The sequence below is a fragment of the Arachis ipaensis genome, chromosome B5, assembly GCF_059453495.1.
Source record: "Arachis ipaensis isolate K30076 ecotype BB chromosome B5, ASM5945349v1, whole genome shotgun sequence".
Classification (NCBI taxonomy): Eukaryota; Viridiplantae; Streptophyta; class Magnoliopsida; order Fabales; family Fabaceae; genus Arachis; species Arachis ipaensis.
Window position 1 is genome coordinate 110,751,287 of NC_142440.1, and position 6,621 is coordinate 110,757,907.

Here is a 6,621-nt window from a genome sequence, read left to right on the forward strand (position 1 = left end):
TGAGCTAAAGTTTGAGGCAAACTTTTGCTCAAACTTTTTGTTCTCTCTTCCTCCTAGCCCTTCCTTCTTCCATCAACCTTTCTCCAAGCTTTCTTCACCTATCATTAATCAACCAAACACATCAAAGCTATGCTCAAAATCATGAGATATTCATTATTTCATAATATGTGACAATTATAGCACAAAACCTCATGAAATAGCATGAATTCATACATGGTTGATTAAATCAAAGGAAACATGAAAATCTACCCAATTGGCTTGCTTTTGACTCAAGTAAGTGCATAATTCTATTGAAAACAAAAGAAAAAGGCTAGTGAAACTAGGCTAAGATGACTTGTCATCAGGCAACGGCGCCAAAAACTTGGTACACAGAATCGTGATCTCAACACTTCTTCACAACTCCGTCAGCTAACCAGCAAGTGCACTGGGTCGTCCAAGTAATACCTTACGTGAGTAAGGGTCGATCCCACGGAGATTGTCGGCTTGAAGCAAGCTATGGTCATCCTTGTAAATCTCAGTCAGGCGGATTCAATTGGTTATGAGGTTTTGATAATTAAAAGATAAATAAAATAGAAAATAAAATAGAGATACTTATGTAATTCATTGGTGGGAATTTCAGATAAGCGTCTGGAGATGCTTTGTTGCTTCTAAACTTCTGCTTTCCTACTGCCTTCTTCCAACCAAGCGTTACCTCCTTCCATGGAAAGCTGTATGATCCTCTTGGATGAAAACAAATCCATATGCGTTGTCACCGCATGGCTAATCATCTGTCGGTTCCCGCTAGCGTCGGAATAGGACCATTGTCTTTTTGCACACTGTCACTGCGCCCAACATTCGCAAGTTTGAAGCTCGTCACAGTCATCCCTTCCCAGATCCTACTCGGAATACCACAGACAAGGTTTAGACTTTCTGGATCTCAGGAATGCTGCCAATGGTTCTAGCCTATACCACGAAGATACTAATCTCACGAACTCGGTCTGTGTATTAGATATCCAAGAGAGTATACTCCAGCTGTCGTCCAATGACTACGTTGAACATCATGTGGATCGCTTTCTGGTTATCAGGCACGCGATCTTGGCTAAGCGAGTAACGAAGATTGGGTGATTGTCATGGGTCAACCCTTCATTCTGACTTAACTGAATTAAGAACAAGAGTATATCTTGGAGAAAAAGTAGGCATGAATTGAAGGAAAAACAGTAGTAATTGCACTAATTCATAAAAAACAGCAGAGCTCCACACCTTACTCTATGGGGTGTAGAAACTCCACCGTAGAAAATACATAAGTGAAAAAGGTCTAGGCATGGCCGTGAGGCCAGCCTCCATCCCAAAGGTCTAAGGACTAAACATCCAGAGATATGAATACAATAGTAAAAAGTGCTATTTATACTAAACTAGTTACTTAGGTTTACAGAAAATGAGTAACTAAGTGCAGATAGTGCAGAAATCCACTTCCGGGGCCCACTTGGTGTGTGCTTGGACTGAGCGTTGAAGCTTTTTCATGCTTAGGCTTTTCCTGGTTTTAAACGCCAGCTTTGGTACCAGTTTGGGCGTTTAACTCCAATACTGGTGCTAGTTTTGGCATTTTACATAAAGATGTTTTAGGCTGACTTTGAACGCCAGTTTGGGCAATCAAATCTCGGGCAAAGTATGGACTATTATATATTTCTGGAAAGCCCAGGATGTATACTTTCCAACGCAATTGAGAGCACGCCAATTGGGCTTTTGTAGCTCTAGAAAATCTACTTTGAGTGCAGAGAGGTCAGAATCCAACAGCATCTGCAGTCCTTTTTCAGCCTCTGAATCAGATTTTTGCTTAGGTCCCTCAATTTCAGCCAGAAAATACCTGAAATCACAGAAAAACACACAAACTCATAGTAAAGTCCAAAAATGTGATTTTTGAATAAAAAATCATAAAAATATAAAAAAATTAATTAAAACATACTAAAAACTATGTAAAAATAATGCCAAAAAGGGTATAAATTATCTGCTCATCACTGCTTCTCCTACAACTCCTTTCCTTCTTTCTTCTCTTCTGAATCTTCGGAGGGTTCTCTCATCAAGCTTAAAAGATGTGGATTCACCTCTTCTTCCTCCTGACATAAAACACAAAACCAAAAACCAAAATGAAACACTCTACTGCTAGAGTGAGGTTAGTCTTAGCTTAAGCAAAAATTCAAACAGTTAGTGTGCTTGATAAAAACAAAGAAAAATGATTAATCTAGATTATTACCTTAATTAATCATTGTCAATCTAAATCAATCCCCGACAACGGCTCCAAAAACTTGATGAGGGAAAAACGATTCCACAGAAAACTCACCGATAAGTATACCGGGTCGCATCAAGTAGTAATAACTCACAAGAGTGAGGTCGATCCCATAGGGATTGATGGATTGAGAAATTTTAGTTAGGTGATCAATTTAGTTAAGCGAATATTTGATGATTTGAGTGATTTTGATTAACAGAAGCTAAATTGCAAGAAAATAAAAGGTACAGAATGAAAATTAGCTGAATCTTAAAGTGCAGGGAAAGTAAATTGCAGAAACTTAAAGTGCAAGAAAGTAAAAGAGCTAAAACTTAAATTGTAAGAAAAGTAAATTTCAGAAACTTAAAGTGCAAGAAATATAAATAGCTGAATCTAAATTGCTAAGAAATGTAAATTGCTTGAAGAACAAAAGGATTTGGGTACCGGAATTCAGAATTGAACTAGAAAATGCAAGCTAAAGTAAATCAGAGAGCTATGAGATGAAGAGATTCAGCTCAGTAGCCAAACAGAAATGGAAAAGTGCTTGAAGAGACAAACAGCAAGAAAACTTAGCTCAATTGTGAAATTCTAAAAGAAAAATTGAAGATCGACGAAGAGCAATGAGATTAGAAAGCAGATCTAGATCTCAATTTCTCCCTTGACCAAACAAAAAAGAAATTACAGAAGAAATGAAAATAAAACAACCCAGGAAATTTAGTTCCAACTTTCAATTCATAGAACTATCAAAAGAAAATTAGAAGATGATTCTCAGATGAAGGATTTCAATGGAATTCTTCAATCTGAATTCAAAACCCAAAACAGAAAGTAGAAGTTGTAGAAGCAAGAACAAATAGAAAGAAAACTAAATCTAATCCCAATTTCCCAAATTCCAAATGAAAATTAAAAAGTGAAAAACTAAAAATGAGCAAAAGGTCCTCTTCAAATCAAACTCACTCTTATTTATACATTTTCTATTTTGTCTTCAAATCTTGGAATGGACCTTTTGGGTTTATGAAGAAATGGATCCAACTTGGCACCTGGTGGTATGGGTCAGGGAGCATTTGGTTCACTCCCAGGGGAGCGTTCTGTTTGGATAAGTGAACTCCACGTTCACTTTTCATGGCATGCCTTTGGTGTGCGCTTGTCTTCCTATAGCATTCAATAAGTGAACGCTGCGCTCAAACCTTGAGTGCTACACTTGATGCTGAGCCTTCCTTGGATGCGCGTGAAAATGTTCACTTTAGTGAACGTCACGTTCACTTTTCCAAACGCTGCCTCCTTGGCTAGCGCTTTGGTTGTGCACCATTCCCACTAGCGTTCACTTCTTTGAACGCCACGCTCCCTTGGTTGAGTGCTCCCTTAGTTGAGCGTTCCCTTGGTTAATGCCTAAAAAATTTCACAAAAGTGAACACTACGTTCAAGCTTTTGAGCGCTACTTTTTGTGTCTTTGGTACATTTGGCAAGGAGCTTCCTTGCCTAGCGTTGCCTTTTTTGAACGCCACGTTTGGTAATGCAACGCTTTCTTGGTTCTTTCCTTTCTTCATCATTTCTTCACCTACAAGTAACCAAACAACTAATCAAAGTATCACCAAATTCACAAGGTCTTTGTATCATTCATGAAAAATCAATTAATTTTAGCATAAACCCTATGATTTTGTGTAAAATAAATGATGGTTGATTGATTCAAGATAATCATGAAAATCCATTCCAATTACTTACTTATTGTGCAAGAAAGTGCATAAAACCTAATGAAACTAATGAAAAATGCTTGTAAAACTAGCATAAGATGACTTGTCATCAGTGACTCTGGTGGATAGCTCATGGCTTTGAATACATTGAACACCATCCTCTCCTCATGTAGCCGAAGGGTAAGTTCACCCTTTTGGACATCAATAATGGCTCCAGCAGTGGCTAAAAATGGCCTCCCCAATATTATTGAAGCCTTAGCTTCTTCCTCCATATCCAATACCACAAAGTCAGCAGGGAATATGAATTCCCCTACTGTCACTAGCAAGTCTTCCACTATTCCATGAGGGAATTTGAATGACCGATCTGCCAATTGGAGAGCCATTCTTGTTGGTTCGGCTTCCTCAATCTTCATTCTCTTCATCATTGTTAAGGACATCAAATTTATACTAGCTCCCAAGTTACATAAGGCTTTTTCAACTGTTATTTCCCCTATGATGTAGGGATTTTGGAAGCTTCCTGGGTCCTTCAATTTTTGAGGCAGCTTGTGTTGGATGATAGCACTACATTCCTCAGTTAAGATCACAGTTTCATCATTCCTCCAGCTTCTTTTCTTGGTCATCAATTCCTTCAGAAACTTAGTATAAAGTGGCATTTGTTCTAGTGCTTCTGCAAAGGGAATGTTGATCTGAAGTTTCTTGAAGATCTCCAAAAATTTGGAGAATTGGCTGTCTTTTGCATTTTTCATTAAGCGTTGAGGGTAAGGAGCCTTTGGGACATATGACCTCAGATCTTCTTTCTCTTTTGATGGGTTGGGAACAAGTGTTTGTGCTTCTTCTTTGGCATTTGAACTGCCCTCTCCTTCTCTTTTTGAGTCTCCCTTGGAGTCTCTTTCAATTCCTTTCCGCTTCTGAGGGTAATAGCTTTGCATTTCTCTCTTGAAGTTGTCCTGGTGGCATCACTTGAACTGTGGCTAGGAGCTTGCTTGGACAAGTATCCAATTTGTGCTTCAAGCTTTTGAGTGGCAGCATCTTGATTTTGCCGATTGGATATTACCTCCTCCTTGAATTTTTTTATGTCGTCAAACTCTTTGCAAAGGTTTGCAAGCATAGCTTCTATCCTGGCCATTCTGTCCTCATCATGTGGTGATAGTTGGGGGGAATTGGGGTGTTGAGAGTGGTTGTTGTGGCTTTGGTATGGTGGCTGTGAATAAGTATTTTGTGTCATCTGGTATGGTTTTTGGTTGGAGTTTTGGTGAGTGGAATTGTTATACTAGTTTGGATTGTGAGGTCTGTGTTCTTGGCCTTGGCTTTATTGGTTCCTCCACCCAAAGTTTGGGTGGTTCCTCCAACCAGAGTTATAAGTTTTAGAGTATGGATCATTAGCTTGCCTAGATGAGTTTCGAAGGTAATTAGCTTCCTCCCATTTAACTCCTTCTTCTGTCTCTAACTCTTCTTAGGGTGAGGGTTGAGTAATGATAGCTACAGCCTGATTCTTCTCCATTTGCTTGGTTAATTCAGCTAGTTGCTTGGTGATCATCTTATTCTGGGCCAGGATTTCATCCATATGGTTTAGTTCCAAGACTTTCCTGTTGTTGCTCCTGTCTGAGGCATAAAAATACTCATTGTCAGCCACTGTCTCTATAACATCAATGGCCTCTTCAATGGTCTTCTTCTAGATGAGTGGTCTACAGCCTTCCTTGATTCACAATTCAGCCCTTCATAAAAGATGTGGATTTACACACACTCATTAAACATATCAGGGGGCATTTCTTTGCCAAGTCTTTGAATCTCTCCCAGACTTCATAAAGAGTTTCACCATCCTGCTGTTTGAATGTCTGCACCTCCGTTCTTAGCCTGTTTACCCTTTGTGGCGGGTAGAACCTTGTTAAGAATCTGTTCATTACATCTTCCCAGGTGGTCAAGCTTTCCTTGGAGAATAATTCCAACCATTTTGATGCTTTGTCCCTCAAAGAAAATGGAAACAGTAGCAATCTATAGGTGTCAGGATGAACACCATTAGATTTAACCGTGTCACATATCCTTTGAAATTTAGTGAGATGCTCATTAGGATCCTTTTGTGCACTTCCTCCAAAAGAACAGTTGTTCTGGACAAGAGTTATGAGCTGAGGCTTTAATTCGAAACTATTAGCATGGATAGTTGGCCTTTGAATGCTGCTACCACAATTTCCTGGATTTGGATTGATGTATGATCCCAGAACTCTCCTCTCTTGTCTAGCAGGGTTAGCTCCACCTTTTATGGCATGATTGTTCACCTCTCTTTCATGATGATTCTCCATATCATCCTCCATGGTTATATCAAAGTATTCCTCCTCTTCTTCTGCACCAACAACTCTTTTTCCTCTTGCTTCCCTCCTTAATCTCAGGAAGGTTCTTTCCGGTTCACTATCAAAGGAGGTTGAAATTTCCTTTCTCCTACCTGTCATACAATGAATGAGTACAAGAAACAACAAGTGCAGAGTTCACTAAACAGAGTATAGTTTGCTTGGTTAGAGCAATTTATCAAATAGTTAGTAGGTTAGCTTGCTGGAAAGTAAAGAAATAAGGTAAAATTAAAGAGAAATAACTAACAGAAAATTTGCAGAGAATAAAATGAACAACTGAAATTAAATTGCAATAAATCAAAAGAAAAAGTAAAGTGCTCAATCTAGTTATCCTTCGAGTTAGTAATTG

At 38.8% G+C, this 6,621-nt stretch overlaps 1 non-coding gene across 1 annotated transcript; it reads left to right on the forward strand.

Moving 5' to 3' along the window:
- Positions 1 to 5,679: 5,679 nt before the first annotated feature.
- LOC148565363 (small nucleolar RNA R71) lies at positions 5,680 to 5,786 on the forward strand. The gene has a single exon (XR_015883953.1). It is a non-coding gene; the product is annotated as a small nucleolar RNA R71 (small nucleolar RNA).
- The last annotated feature ends 835 nt before the right edge of the window (positions 5,787 to 6,621 follow it).